The sequence below is a fragment of the Hippopotamus amphibius genome, chromosome 16 (assembly GCF_030028045.1).
Source record: "Hippopotamus amphibius kiboko isolate mHipAmp2 chromosome 16, mHipAmp2.hap2, whole genome shotgun sequence".
Taxonomy (NCBI): domain Eukaryota; kingdom Metazoa; phylum Chordata; class Mammalia; order Artiodactyla; family Hippopotamidae; genus Hippopotamus; species Hippopotamus amphibius.
In genome coordinates, this window is record NC_080201.1 from 56,998,088 (window position 1) to 57,011,658 (window position 13,571).

At 53.4% G+C, this 13,571-nt stretch overlaps 1 protein-coding gene and 1 long non-coding RNA gene across 6 annotated transcripts in view; one reads left to right on the forward strand and one right to left on the reverse strand.

The window, feature by feature from the left end:
• Window positions 1-783: 783 nt before the first annotated feature.
• Window positions 784-4,016, reverse strand: LOC130839380 (uncharacterized). The gene is made up of 3 exons (XR_009049809.1): window positions 3,883-4,016; window positions 1,308-1,467; window positions 784-1,055 (listed from the first exon to the last, which is right to left on the reverse strand). It is a non-coding gene; the product is annotated as an uncharacterized LOC130839380 (long non-coding RNA).
• A 4,844-nt stretch (window positions 4,017-8,860) lies between these two features.
• BICRA (BRD4 interacting chromatin remodeling complex associated protein) overlaps window positions 8,861-13,571 on the forward strand; it is an 80,811-nt gene continuing 76,100 nt past the window's right edge. For 3 of the 5 annotated variants that reach the window (XM_057712156.1, XM_057712162.1, XM_057712161.1), the window contains exon 1: window positions 9,640-9,851. The gene's annotated coding sequence lies outside the window, so the exon portion shown is untranslated. Of the gene's footprint in view, window positions 8,965-9,639; window positions 9,852-13,571 lie in introns of those variants that run through there. The other 2 variants (XM_057712158.1, XM_057712157.1) reach the window with 2 other exon arrangements.

Consider the following 13,571-nt stretch of genomic DNA (forward strand, 5'->3'; position numbering starts at 1 on the left):
CCCCCACTGGGGTGTGAGTCCCAGGAGGGCAGGTCTAGGCCTGCTCCTCCCCGCTGTGTTCCCAGCACTGCCAGCGCAGGGCGGGGCATGGACCAGGTGCTCAGAGAGGGTGTGCTGAATGAACTGAGGCCAAGCTGCTTCGGAGTGTGGACTTTCCCCCAAGGGCACTAGGGAGCCCTAGGAGGGTTTCAATCAGGGGAGTGTCAAGGTTGATCTTTGCTTTAGAGATTAAAGTCTCGCTTTCTACTTCGGACCCAGAAAATCCACATTCCTCCCCATCTGACCTTTCCGATCAGATTCCTCTTTATCCTTCTCCTCCTCCAGGAAGCCTTCCTGAATGGCAGGCTGGATCAGGTGCCTGCTCTGGCCTTCCACAGCCCTCCTCGCTTCCCCCATCCCAACCCTGTCTACCCTGGGGGTGAGTCTGTATCCTCCAGAGATGTGTGAGATCACCACAAGGTCTGCCCTAGGCTCTCAGGAACCTCCCCCCCACCCCCGCCCTCCCCGAGCAGGTGCGCTGACTGGACGTCACTCCACTGCCATCTCCCCAGATCTCCCCCCTTTCTTTCCCTCCACCAGCCCCTCCCTCATTGTTTTTGGATCCTCTCCTTGTATACACTGCCTTGTGTATTATTTTTTAAATTGTGTGCTTAACACCTCTGCTTTCTCACCATTTAAAAAAATTTAAAAATATTTATATCATGAAATTGACTGTTGTCACCATTTAAAAGGTACAATTTTTAAAAATACATTTATTTATTTATTTATTGGCTGCATTGGGTCTTCGTTGCTGTGCAAGGGCCTTCTCTAGTTGAGGTGAGCATGGGCTACTCTTTGTTATGGTGCGCAGGCTTCTCATTGCGGTGACTTCGCCTGTTGTGGAGAACAGGCTCTAGGCGCTCAGGCTTCAGTAGTTGTGGCACACGGGCTCAGTAGTTGTGGCACACAGGCTTAGTTGCTTCAGCAGCATGTAGGATCTTCCTGGAGCAGGGCTCAAACCCGTGTCCCCTGCATTGTCAGGTGGATTCTTAACCACTACGCCACCAGGGGAGTTCCTAAAATGTACAATTCAGTGGCATTAAGTACATTCACAATGTTGTACCACCATCACCCCTATCTAATTCTACAAGTTTCCCATCACCCCAAAAGGAAACCCTGCACCCACGTAGCAGTCACTCGCCATTCCCCCCTCCCCCTAGTCCCTGGCCACCATTGATCTGCTTTCTGTCTCTATGGATTCGCCTCTTCTGGACAGTTCATATAAATGGACTCATCCAACACGTGGTCTTTTGGATCTAGCTTCTTACACTTAGCATCACGTTTTCAAGTTTCCATGCCGTAGCATGCATCCATTCCTTTTCACGGCTGAGTAATATTCCATTGTGTGGATAGACCACATTTTGTCGATTCATTCATCTGTTGATGGATGTTTGGGTTGTTTCCACCTTCTGGCTGTTGTGAATAATGCTGCTGGGAACATTCATGTACAAGTTATTATTTGAACACCTTTTTTCAAGTATTCTGGGTATATACATAGGCGTGGCCATGTAGTAACGCCCAGTGCAACTTATGGAGGAAACAGCAAACTGGGGTCCGTATTAGCAGCCCCATTTTACCCACCAGCAATGTATGAGGATTCTGATTTCCCAAATTCTTCTTAACACTTGGTATTATCCTTTTTTTGGATCATTGCCATTCTAGTGAGGGTGAAGTGGCCTCTCATCGTGGTTTTGGCTTGCCTTTCTCTAATAACTTGGAGCATCTTTCATGTGCTTCTTGGTCATCCTCTCACAACCTTTTGCAAACTGACCTCAGCGGCTACCACCTCGCTAAAGCCATTTTCCCTGTATTCATCAGTCCCCTCGCTTACTTTAAAAAAAATTTTTTTTTAATTTGTTTTATTGAAGAATAGTTGATTTACAATAGTGTTAATTTCTGCTGTACAGCAATGTGATTCAGTTATATATATGCGTGTATATATATATTCTCTTTCATAATCAATTTTTTTAATTTATTGGGACTTCCCTGGTGGCACAGTGGTTAAGAATCCGCCTGCCAATGCAGGGGACATGGGTTTGGGCCCTAGTCCAGGAAGATCCCACCTGTTGTGGAGCAACTAAGCCCATGTGCCACAACTACCGAGCCCGTGTGCTGCAACTGCTGAAGCCCGAATGCCTAGAGCCCGTGCTTCTCAACAAGAGAAGCCACCGCAACGAGAAGCCCACACACCACAACAAAGAGTAGCCCCCACTCCCCGCAACTAGAGAAAGCCCTTGCACAGCAACGAAGACCCAACGCAACCAAAAATAATTTATTTAAAAAATAATAAAATAAAATTTATTTTATTGAAGAATAGTTGATTTACAATGTTGTGTTAATTTCTGCTGTACAGCAGTGATTCAGTTATATATATACATATTCTTTTTCATATTCATTTCTATTATGATTTATTACAGAATATTGAATATATTTCCCTGTGCTATACAGTAGAACCTTGTTTCTCCACTGGCTTAATTCCCATTTTTTTCTGTCTTTCAGCAAATTTGGATGCCTTCCTCTCTCTCCCACCATGACCTACCCATTCTTGGTCTTTCTCTTCTTTTTCTGGAGAGAGATGTGGGAACTTCGGTCAGTTATTTAACTTCTCTGTGCCTTGGTTTCTTCATCTGTGAAATGAGACCACTAACAATTTTGACTTCATGGTTGTTGGAACAATTCAATGAGCTTAGAAGTGTGCTTGGCACACAGTAATCATGAGGGAAGTATTTAATGGTGAGAGGAATAGGAGGGCTGAGGGCAAAATGTTTCCTCGTGAAAGGTTCTTTAAAAAATTCAAAAGCTCGAGGGAGAAAAAAAAAAAATGTAAAAGCGTACCCTGATACAGAATTTTAGGAAAAACCATCAGAAATTCTTTTATTTAAAAAAACCCCACAAGAATATTACTCAGCCATCAAAAAGAATGAAATGATGCCACTTGCAGCAACATGGATGGACCTAAAGATTCTCATACTAAGTGAAGTAAGTCAGACAGAGACAAATAGTATATGATATCACTTATGTGTGGAATCTAAAAAAAAAACCCCAAAACAAATGAACTTATTTACAAAACAGAAAAAGACTCACAGACATAGAAAACAAACGTATGGTTACTAAAGGGGAAAGGGGAGGTGGGGAGGGATAAATTAGGAGGTTGGGATTAACATATATACACTACTATATATAAAATAGATAACCAACACGGACCTACTGTACAGCATAAGGAATTATACTCAATATTTTGTAATAACCTGTAAGGGAAAAGAATCTGAAAAAGGAGATATCTATCTATCTATATATATCTGAATCACTTTGCTGTACACCTTAAACTAACATGACATTGTAAATCAACTATACTTCAATTTAAAAAATGTAAAAACAAAGAAAACCCCCAGAAAACTCCTCTACAACACAAAGCATACAAAATAGTTCACCTTCATTAAGAATCTGCATTAAGCTTCGTAGAGTTTTTAAAACAATGCATCAAAAGACAAAAGAGTTTTTAGGGGCAAGTGTAATATGGTGATTAAAAGTATGAACTTTGGAGCAGGGCTGCCTGGGTCCGAATCCCTGTGACGCCTCATGTGGGCAATTCTATAACCTCTCTGTGACTCAGTTTCCACATCCGTCAAACGGCATGCTGTTAGAACCTGCTAGGATCTTTGGGGACATTCACCGAATTTATCTCTGTACCGGGGCCGGCAGCGCCAGCTGGGGTAGGCGTTACTTAAAACTAGATCACCTCGTAGCCGGGCAAGTATTCACTCCACGCCTGGGTGACTTTCCCAGCCATCTAAACAATGTTTCACAAACCCTGTAGCGAACTTATATAGAGGAAGTCTTTACAAGTAAGATCCAGAACAGGTCAAAACTCAGCTGCAGGAAGTCGTTCTCATCCTCTGCTCTAGATCTCCCGGAACAGAGAGTAATAATAAAAGTCAAAAACCGGACAACTCTCCCTGCAGCAGGTCAATTCCGCCAGCCTTGCGTCGTTTTCCGGAGGAGGCCGGCTTCCCTTCTTAAAGGGGCCTCTCCTAGTTTTGACTTTCTCGTCTCTTTCCTAAGAGGGCCTGGCCGGTTTCTCCTCCACATCCTCCACTTAGCATCGCTCAGGAAGCGGCCCCTCCCTCCCCGTTGGGATGTTAAATCCTGCAGTGATTACTAATAAATAAAGCCACTCTTCACTGGATCTGGATATGTGTTGGTCCTTGAGTATGTGAAGCAGCTTATTCCCCAATACCATTGTGGGGTGTAGGGGGCGCAGGTCGGGGCTCCATGGCCTCTGCAGCCAAGTCAAGAGTTTTCCTAGGGGCCGTTGCTTCGAGGTACGTGGATGAAAAAGAGTTCTCGGAACTTAATATTTTTGTTTACACTGTATGTGCTTCTTTCAATAATTGTTTCAAGTTTAACTTTACAAAGGTTCACATAGATCTACCCTCCATGCACCCGGGTCTCCCTCCCCACAGGCACTACAGTTAACAGTTTGTTTCTACTTTCGAAGATATTCTGCTCATTTAACAAGCAGAAGCTTATATTTTCTCACCCTCCCCCTTAAATTATTATACATTCTGCTTCCTTCATTGCCTTTCCCCCTTAACTGAATTCATAGCTTATTCCGTTTCGGTTCATGTATTACTTCCTCATTTTACGGTTGTTTCATGTCCCACTGTGGGCTGGACCAAAGCTTAATTATTTAATGAGTCCCCAATCCATGGACAGCTAGGTTGTTTCCGGGTTTGCTTTTCCTTACGAATCTTTATGAAAACAAAAACAATGCTCCCTACCCTCCTTCGTTAGCATTTATCAAGAAACCGGCGGAAGCCTCAACCTGCCCACCGCCGCTGCCCGCATCCGCCCAGGGCCCCCCCATCTCCAGGGTCCCAGTGCTTTGGCGGCGCGCCTCGCGCGGGTTCAGCCTCGCTGAAGCTGTCAGGCGCCGGCCCGGGCCCTCTGGAGCTCCGCCCCGCGGCCGGCCCGCAGTCTGGCCGATTCAAATCCAGCCAATGGCAGCGTGTAAACAAACCCAGGCCCCGCCCCACGATGAATAATTCCCCCAGCCGGCCCGCGAAGCCCACTTAACCCGGCGGGGGACGGGGGCGGGACGGAGATGTGCCCCCGCCCCCAGCGTGGGCCAATGGGCGGCTAGGCCACGCCCCCCACACTTGCCGCTTTGAGGACCCGAGGTCGGGCTGTGCCCGTAGCTGCCTGATTTGCCGCCGCTCTCGGTCTTGGTGCTCCGGGCGGGCCAGCGTCGCTGTGAGCTAGGGAAGCGTTTTCCCGCTGCACGAGCCATATTTAAAGGGCGCGGTCACAGGGCGCAGGTCGCTCCGGAGTCAGTATCCTCCTATTTTTCCCCGCCTGGCGGCTAGAATTCGGATCCTGGAGAGGTCTTTGATGGAAACTTTCCCCTGAAGTCGGATTGAACGAGACGTGAAGGGACTGCAGGGGAGTTTTGGGCAAGGTTTTTTTCTTGTTTTGTTCCTTCTTGTTATTGAAGTCTTACATGCCTCCAGAAAAGTGCACGGATCCTAGGCGTGCTGCTCAACTGAAAACTAAAAACACCCGTGGAAACATCCTCTCAGACCAAGAAACAGAACTTGGGTTGGCCAAGTTTTAAACTTTGCAGTTGCGGGTGCGAGGGAGGTGCCGTGATGGCCGTTGTTACAGAGGCACAAACCACTTGTTTAAACAAAAAAAGAAAGAAAGAAAAGAAAAAAGAAAAGGAAAGGAAAGGAAAACCACGCCTCTGTAGAGAGATGGTAATCTGGTCAGGCTCCCGCAGGGTAGGAGCTGGACTGTTGGACGGGTAGGAGGGGTAGGGCTCAGTTAGAGATAAAGGGGATTAGGATCTGGTTGGGAGAGCTGAGGGTGGGATGGGGAAGGGCTAGACATTTGAGGGGATGGAATAGAAGATGCACTGGTACTGGGGGTGGGGGAGGGGAGCTTTCTGGGCTAGAGGGTTGCGGGGGCCAGGGGCACTTGGAGCCTGTGGGCTAAAAGTGGAAGAAGGCATCGCGGCCCCTGGGAGAGGGCAGGTTAGTTCTCCAATGTCCTGGACCTTTCAACGGCAAATGGGTTTCCTGCTGTCCCTTTTCAGCTGCACGGTTATAATTAAAACAGTCCATTAAACGTTGAGATGAGGGGTCCAGAAGTCCACTGTCATATTGGGGCCATGTCATAACCCCAGATCCAACGTCTCGGGCTATTGCTTGCTGTTGAGTGGCTGAAGGGGCCTTTAGAAGCCATTTATCTCACAGCAAACTGTTTTGGACCCTTTTATTCGTTCAGCGAACATTTGTGAGGTGTCTGTCCCTTGCCCAGCCCGTTAGGGGAGAGAAAATATTGTGACCCATATGGGATCAAGTTCCAGATTGACAGGCAAGGACTCTATGTCCAGAGCCCAGCTGAGCACAGGGGTGTAGCATATTCGCTAATTGGTAAAAGATGGGTGCATCTTCTTCGGTCCTAATTTCTCCCATCTGGATGCTGCTCTATCCCTGTCCCATAAGAGCTTCTATGTGCCTTGTCCCATTTCCTCCTTCCCATAGCCTTCATAAAATCTGGACTCGGGACAGACACAGCTGGGTTTGAATCCCCAACTGTGTGACCTTGATCTGGTTTCTTACCCTCTCTGAACCGGTTTCTCCTTCACACAAAAAAGTTAGAATTGAGGTTTAAATGAGTTTTGCCAGTGCGCTGGTTTAAATGAGAGCTGTCAGTGTTTATCAGAGTGAGGCGTTAGCGAGGATTACCAGGTTAATGATGTGTTCGGGGGAAATAAACAGATGTCTGCATTGCATCAAAAAATGACATAGATTTGATGCATGGATAGATGCACAGATATGTGATAAAGCTTGTAGAGTAACATGCTCATGGTTGAATCTAGGTGGTGGGTATTTATCCTACTTCTTCCACTTTTCCGTATTTGAAAATGTTCACAATAAAACATTGCAGGGAGGTGGATTTTGGTGTCTGACTCTACGGTCCCATTTTACAGATGAGAAAATGGAGGAGCTGGAGAAGTGACTTGCCCCAGGTTCATCTGGTGTCTTGGTAACAGAACATCTGGGATTAGTCCTTCCTCTGGCTGGGCATCCCTGGGGCAAGTTGTTGAACCTATCTGGGTCTCACTGCCAACTCGGATCTGAACCTGGAATTTACACCTTGCATCTGATTTTCAAAGGGGCGGGGGTGTGTCACCCCCTCCCCCAAAGAATAGCAGGTCTCTTCCCATTTGGGCCAATATCGGCCCCTCCTCTGGCCTTGGACATTTGACCTCCCAGGGCTTTGTCAGCCATGGCCAGATTGGGGGCTTCTTTCACACCGGTGCCCATTCCAGGCCACCTGGCCTCAAGAGCGTCTTCCTAAGAGGTCAGGTATGCCTGTGGAAGGATGGGTATTAACTCACTGTTCAGCAGATGTTTCTTGAGCACTAAGTGCCAGGCACTGTTCTGGGTGTGTGTGTGTGTGTGTGTGTGTGTGTGTGTGTGTGTGTGTGTGTGTGTGTGTGTGTGTGTTGGGGACTGGGGTAGATACCATAAAGAGGGCAGGGGAAACTGAGGCTAAGCAACTTATTTGCTTACTTGCTCACTATCTGTCCCCAATAGACTGTGAGCTGGGGGGTGGGGCTGGGGGTAGCGATGGGGCAGAAACCAGGGTGTTCTTGGTCACTACCATATTCCTGGCACATACTAGATACCCATAAACAGTACTTCCTGTATGAATGAATAAACTTGGACAGTCACCCCCCTCCGCCCCCTGCAATGCCTCAGGTCTGTTACCTTTGAACCCGTCAGTTCCCAAGTTCTGAGTCCCCCAGGGTTGGCAGCTATGACAGGAGACACCAGGGCCACCCAGCTCAGATTAGGTCCCACTTCCTGGTTGTGTGACCTTGAGCAAAACACTTCCCCTCTGAGTTTTAGTTTTCTGCCTTGTAAGGTGGGAATAACTAAAGGTCTCTAGATGGGAGTTCCTGGAGGTCTCTTCTTGGTGAAGACTGGAAAAATGGTAACCAGATAAATGAATACTCAAGATGTAGCCCAATGGCTCAAGCTTAGCAAATGCAAGGGCAAGCTGCACAAAAATAATGTCCTTGTATATTGCTGTCCCTGGAAGGACCACATACCTCAGGGGGCCGTGGATGACTACTACGTAAGTTATAGATTGACCACTGTCTTATGTTTGGGGCAACACACGTGTTCACTTCTGGAACTGATAAAGTTTCCTTTTTCTCTAACCAAGAATAACAGCACTTAGCTGGCACTTCCTGTCAGGTGCTGCTCCCCACGAGAACATTGTCTCCTAATAACCCTATAAAATGTGGCCTATAATTAACTTCCTGTTGGAAATGGAGGCACGGAGAGGTGAAGTAATTTGCCCAAGGTCACACAGCAAAAGAAGTGACAGGATGTGAAGCAGGGGCTCACTGGCTTAACTCACGGCCCTTAACCCTCTGTGGTCTCTAAAATAATATGCGTAGTGCCACCAAAATATTAAAACACAGACGTCTCAACCACTCATTTATTCAACACACATTTATTGAGCTGCTTCGGTATGCACGTGGCTTTTCCAGGGCACCGGGGAAACAGAAGGTAATAAGAGACCAGAAAATAAGTCCCCTTGGCCTGTGCGCCCCGGGAGGGTAGCTCCGAGCTGTCTGGGTGCTCGATGGGCACCGAGCACGGCGCAGGGCACACAGCGGGCGCTTAGCAAGCGTTCCCTTTAGGAACGCGCGAATCGAAGTGTCACGCCCGCAAGGCGTACACGGCCCGGCGGGGCGGAAACAGACCCAGCACCACCGAAGCGTCCCGGGGCTTCTGGGAATCCCATCTGCACGGCCCGAGAGGCCTCGAGGAGGCTCTAAGACAGGTCGGACCCTCGTCCCTGAAGCCCTCCCCGGGGCCGCAGCAGTTCAAAAGACCGACCGAGGTGAGCGAGCGAGCCGCGTTCGGGGTTCCGGCCAGTAGCCCCAAAGCGCACCCCACCCCGCCCCCGCGCCTTCCATCCTTTTGGCTCCGACTCCCGGCTCCTTCGCGATTCCACCTGCGGGGCCACCCCGCTCCCTCTCTTCCATCCTCGACTCCCGCTACCTTTTCGAACCTTCGGCGCTCCCCGTGGTCGCGTCCTCCCGCCCAGCGACCGTCCCCCGCGTCGGGGAGCGCCCAGGGCGCAAGGCGCCCCTTCCCCAGCCGGGCCGGGCGCCCGGGATCCGGGAGCGCGAATCCCTTTAGCCTGTCTCCCTAATCCGGAGCATCATCGCTCGATGCAGTCGGCAGACTCCACCAGAGCCTAGGAAGGCGCGCCCCCGAACCCCCGGGACTAGGGCTGGGGAGGGGGCGGCGCCGGTGCAGAGGTCACCCTCCCGGAGCTTCCGCAGCCTCCCATTGGCTCGCGGGCCCGCCGCTCGGCGCCCAGAGCCGGAGCTGGTTCGCCGAGTCGCGAGGCGGGGCCTCCCCGAAGCCCATCCCCCGGCGAGGGCGGAGGGAGGAGGAGGAGGAGGAGGAGGAGGAAGGGGGGGCGGAACACAAAACCCACAAGGTTTTTTTTTTTTTTTTCTTTTGCATTTAATTAAAAAAAAAAATTTTTTTTTTCCCCCGCAAACCCGAGGGGTCCCGCCCGGAGCGGGCGCGGGTCCGGGGCGCCCGGGCCGCGGCGCGGGGCGGCGGCAGGGGCCTGGCGGAGGCTGCCGGGCGGCCGCCATGCGATCAGGCAGTGCGCTGACCGGCCCGGCCGGTCGGCCCCTTCTGGGTCCTCCCTTTGCAGCCCGTGCGGGGCCGTCTCGGAGACCCCGCGCCGACGGCTGCTCAAACATCAGGGTGAGTTTCTCACAATGTAGCAATTTCTCTTTAAATCTCTTAACTCTCTCTACCTGCGAGTCGGGGCTGTGACAGGGCGCAAAAGCGAGGGGGGAGTGGGGGTTGGCGGCGAGGGTGTGTGTGGGGGGAGCCGGAGCCGGGGCCGAACCCACCCCCCCGACACTCACATACTCAGCCCCCCAACCGGGGCGAAGCGCCCGCTGCCTCTTTTTCTGCTCGGCGCCCACCACCCCCGGCAGCCCCCCACCCCCACCCCCCGCGTCTCTCCCACCGTAACCGCCGCCCCGATCCTGCGGGGACCCCCCCCCCCCACCCATCCACCCAGGGCTCCCCTGCCCAAACCCGGCGCCCGGTGCCTCCCCGGCCCTCCCGCCGGCTGCCGGGGATACAATGGAGCGGCGGAAAAACGAGACCTAACGTTCCACGGGGGGAGGGGCGCGGAGACCCCCTCCCCCGGCCCAGGGGCCCCCCTCCCCTCGCCCTGCTCCCCGCCTCTCGGGGAAGAAGAGGGCCATGGGGCAGCGGATGGTGGCTTCCCGGCCGGAGCCGGCGAGCCTTCATCTCCCCCTCTCGCCCGTCCCCTGCGCCCCCTCCTCAAATCCCTCCCAGGGGGTGCCGGGGAGAAACTGGGCCTCCGGCACGCTGGGGAGGGATGGATGCGGAAGGAAGCCACTGGGTCTCCCCCTCCCCACCGCCCCCTAAACAATGAAAGGAGTTGACTTGGTCCCCCACCCCCCAGCAATGGAAGGAGTTGACCCCCTCCTCCGCTAGCTGGCTGGTCCCGGAGGGGGTCATTCCGGGGGGTGGAGGGGAGGAGGGAGGTGAGCCTTACCCCTGTCACCTCCCGAGATTTGGGGCGGCCCCCTATCTCCACCCCCTCGGCCCGGGAATGGGAGGCACCAGGCCTAGCCCGGGCACCGCGCTCGGGTGGTGACCTTTAGACAAAGGCAACCCTTTCCCTGGGGTGAGCCCGGACGAGCCGGGCCCGAGGCCTCCCCGGGCCCCTGCGGAGGGCGGCCAGGCCGCGGGCACCCGGAGGGAGGGATGGAGGAGGAGGGAGGAGGGATGGAGCCATCTGGATTTCCCATCCCTGGCTGCCCCTCGGCTGCTTCTCCGGCTCCTGTCACGGGCGGCCGCGGGGAGACCGGGGACCGGCAGCTGCCCGGGCTTTGGTCCGCGGCCAGCGGCGAGCGGGGCGAGGAGCCGCGGGCGGGCTCGGGAGGCAGCGGTGATTGGAAGGCTCGGCGGCTCCTTCCTCTCCGCACCCCTTTGTTTTGCTTTGTGGTTCTGAGCAGCTGAACTTCCCGGGAGGTGGGGTCAGAGGCCGCTGTGTCAGCGCTCCCCGGGAGGCCGGGGTGACAGCTCCCAGCTCTCTGGTGTGCCCGGACCGGGGGGCTGCTGCCAGGGCCCGGCCTTCTGTGCGGACAGGCAGCCCCTTTTGTCACACGGCCCTGCCCTCCGATAGTATAACGATCTGGGGATGTACCGAGTGCTTGTTTCTCTCTCATACCTCCTTTCCCAGGGCGCTTGTCGGGGAAACAGTTTCTAGAAACACCCCCAGACTCCAGGCCTGAAATTTCTGAGAAGTGCTCTGTACTTTCAACCTCTCCCCTCACCTGGGGTGGGGGTGGGGGGGCTCAGTCAGTGGTGACCTGCTGGGGTGGTGGGAGAACAGGGGAGGCGGACAGCTCAGGAACCACCCCCTTCCTATGTGCCAGTGTCCGGTGGGACTTAAGGGGTGTGCTTACCTACACCCCCCTACCCCGGAGCTCCCCCACTCCTAGAAGCCGGAAATAACATCTCCTACCCAGAGAGCATTAGGGATTGGCTGCTGTTAGGTGCGCTACCCACTGGCTACCACCCGAGGAGGAAGTTGGGTCAGTTATATGAGTCCCATTTTGCAGACAGGCTAATGGACGCTCAGAGAAGTTAAGTGACTTGCCCAGGGTCACACAGCCCCCAGTCTGTAACCATCTCAGATTTTTCCAACTCAGCTCAAAACTGTTAGGTTCTCCTGTACCCCTCTTTGGCACTTTGTCCCTTTGACTTCAGTTGGGTCTCAAATGTAGATAATACCAGGAAGGAACCGCCGAATTTTTTTTCCCCTCTGAGTGCTGGTTGGGGGAAGGGGTAAGAAACATCTGGAAGGTGGGCTGAGGGCAGGATGCTTTCACCTGTGGCTGGAGCAGAGCATTTACCCACAGGAGCTGAGGGTTGGAGGTATGGGATCGGGGGCGGGGGGGGGGGGGGGGGGCCGGCCTTGCTGAGTGGGATTTGGGAGGCACTTGATTATTGGCGCCTCTGTCATCCTCCTCCTTCTCCACTTGAGCTGGGACTTGGCCCAGCTTGCCGCTCCTCGGCCCTGCTGGGAAGGAATCTGAGCCGTTGGGGACCTCTGTCGTCGCTCTACCCTGTGACCCTCTGTGCTGCCGTGATGCAGCTGGTAGAGAACTTCCCCGTCTGTTCTCCCCTCGGTCTAGATGGCAGACTCCCTGTCCCACCCTGTAACCTCAGGCATGAGAGTCAACTCATTAGTCCTCAGTTGCCTCATCTGCAGATGGGGTACATTATGGCTTCCTTAACTGACCTTGCGGTGCCTGAAAGTTTTACCCAAACGTGTTATTTTTATTTCTCCTTCAGCATTCGGGGATATGGCGGACCCGTAGGTGTTGGGAGGAAAGTTGGGTGCTGGGTATTTTAGGGTGAGTGGCAGAAGGCATCCACCCTGGAAGAATTCCCTGTGGTGGCGACTGTAAATAGTTCCACTTTGGTGACACTTCCACTCCAGCTCTCTGGGACCCTGCCCATTCAGTACTCACTGGGGCCGAATAAGCATTTGGTGGGTGGGGACGAGGCGGAAGGGCCAGGGAGGGCCCAGCTTACCCAGTGAGGGAGGCAAATACGGGTGATCTTGCCATTTTACAGATGAGGCAATTGAGTCCAGTGGAAACCTGCCCCATGGCTGTCAGCGGGGACTCCAGCCCAGACTGCCCCGACGGGGGTGCGATTGGAGAGGGGCTCACACTTTGAGGGACCCCCTGCAGATACCTTCCTGAGGTGACAGGCAGAATAAGTAATGATAATTCCTGTGGGGCAGGGGCAGGAGGGGAGGGGCTGTAGGTCTCTCTAGGGTGAGTGCTTCCTGAAAGTAGGCACTGATTTTTGGGGTGGCGGGGAAGTAGGGGAAGCATGAGTAAGGCGCAAGAGGGACCGTCCTGTGCCCCGCCCCCCCTTTTTGCCAGCTTCCTTCCCAGAGGCCTCAGGGGCCTTCCCTAACCTTCGCTGGGGATGTGGGGTCTTCCCCCCCCCCCCGCCACCGCCCCTGAGAGGCTGTGAAAGGGTCCTGGGGTCAGCACCAAGCCCTAGGGGCCTGGCAGGAGGGGTCCTGGGGGTGTATGGGGTTCCCTGGGGTCCTGGGGGGTCACCTTTGAGCCCCCAGCCCAGCCACCATCAGACTTCCCTAGCTCCCTCCCAGCTCTCCCCGTGGCTGTCTTGACTCCTGGTCTCAAGAATGCAGAAGGCTGCTGGTGGGGGGAGGTTAATTGGAAACAGGAAAACATGGCATTCCTTTCTAGGCAGCCTGGGCCTGGAAAGCGGTGAGGGGCTGCTGCCTTCTCCCTCTCCCGCCTTACAGGGGAGAGGGGCGGGGGACATGGTTCTCTTGCCTCTGTCTCTTTGGGGTCCTTCCTGCACCAGGCTCCCTGACTCTCAGTGGAAACA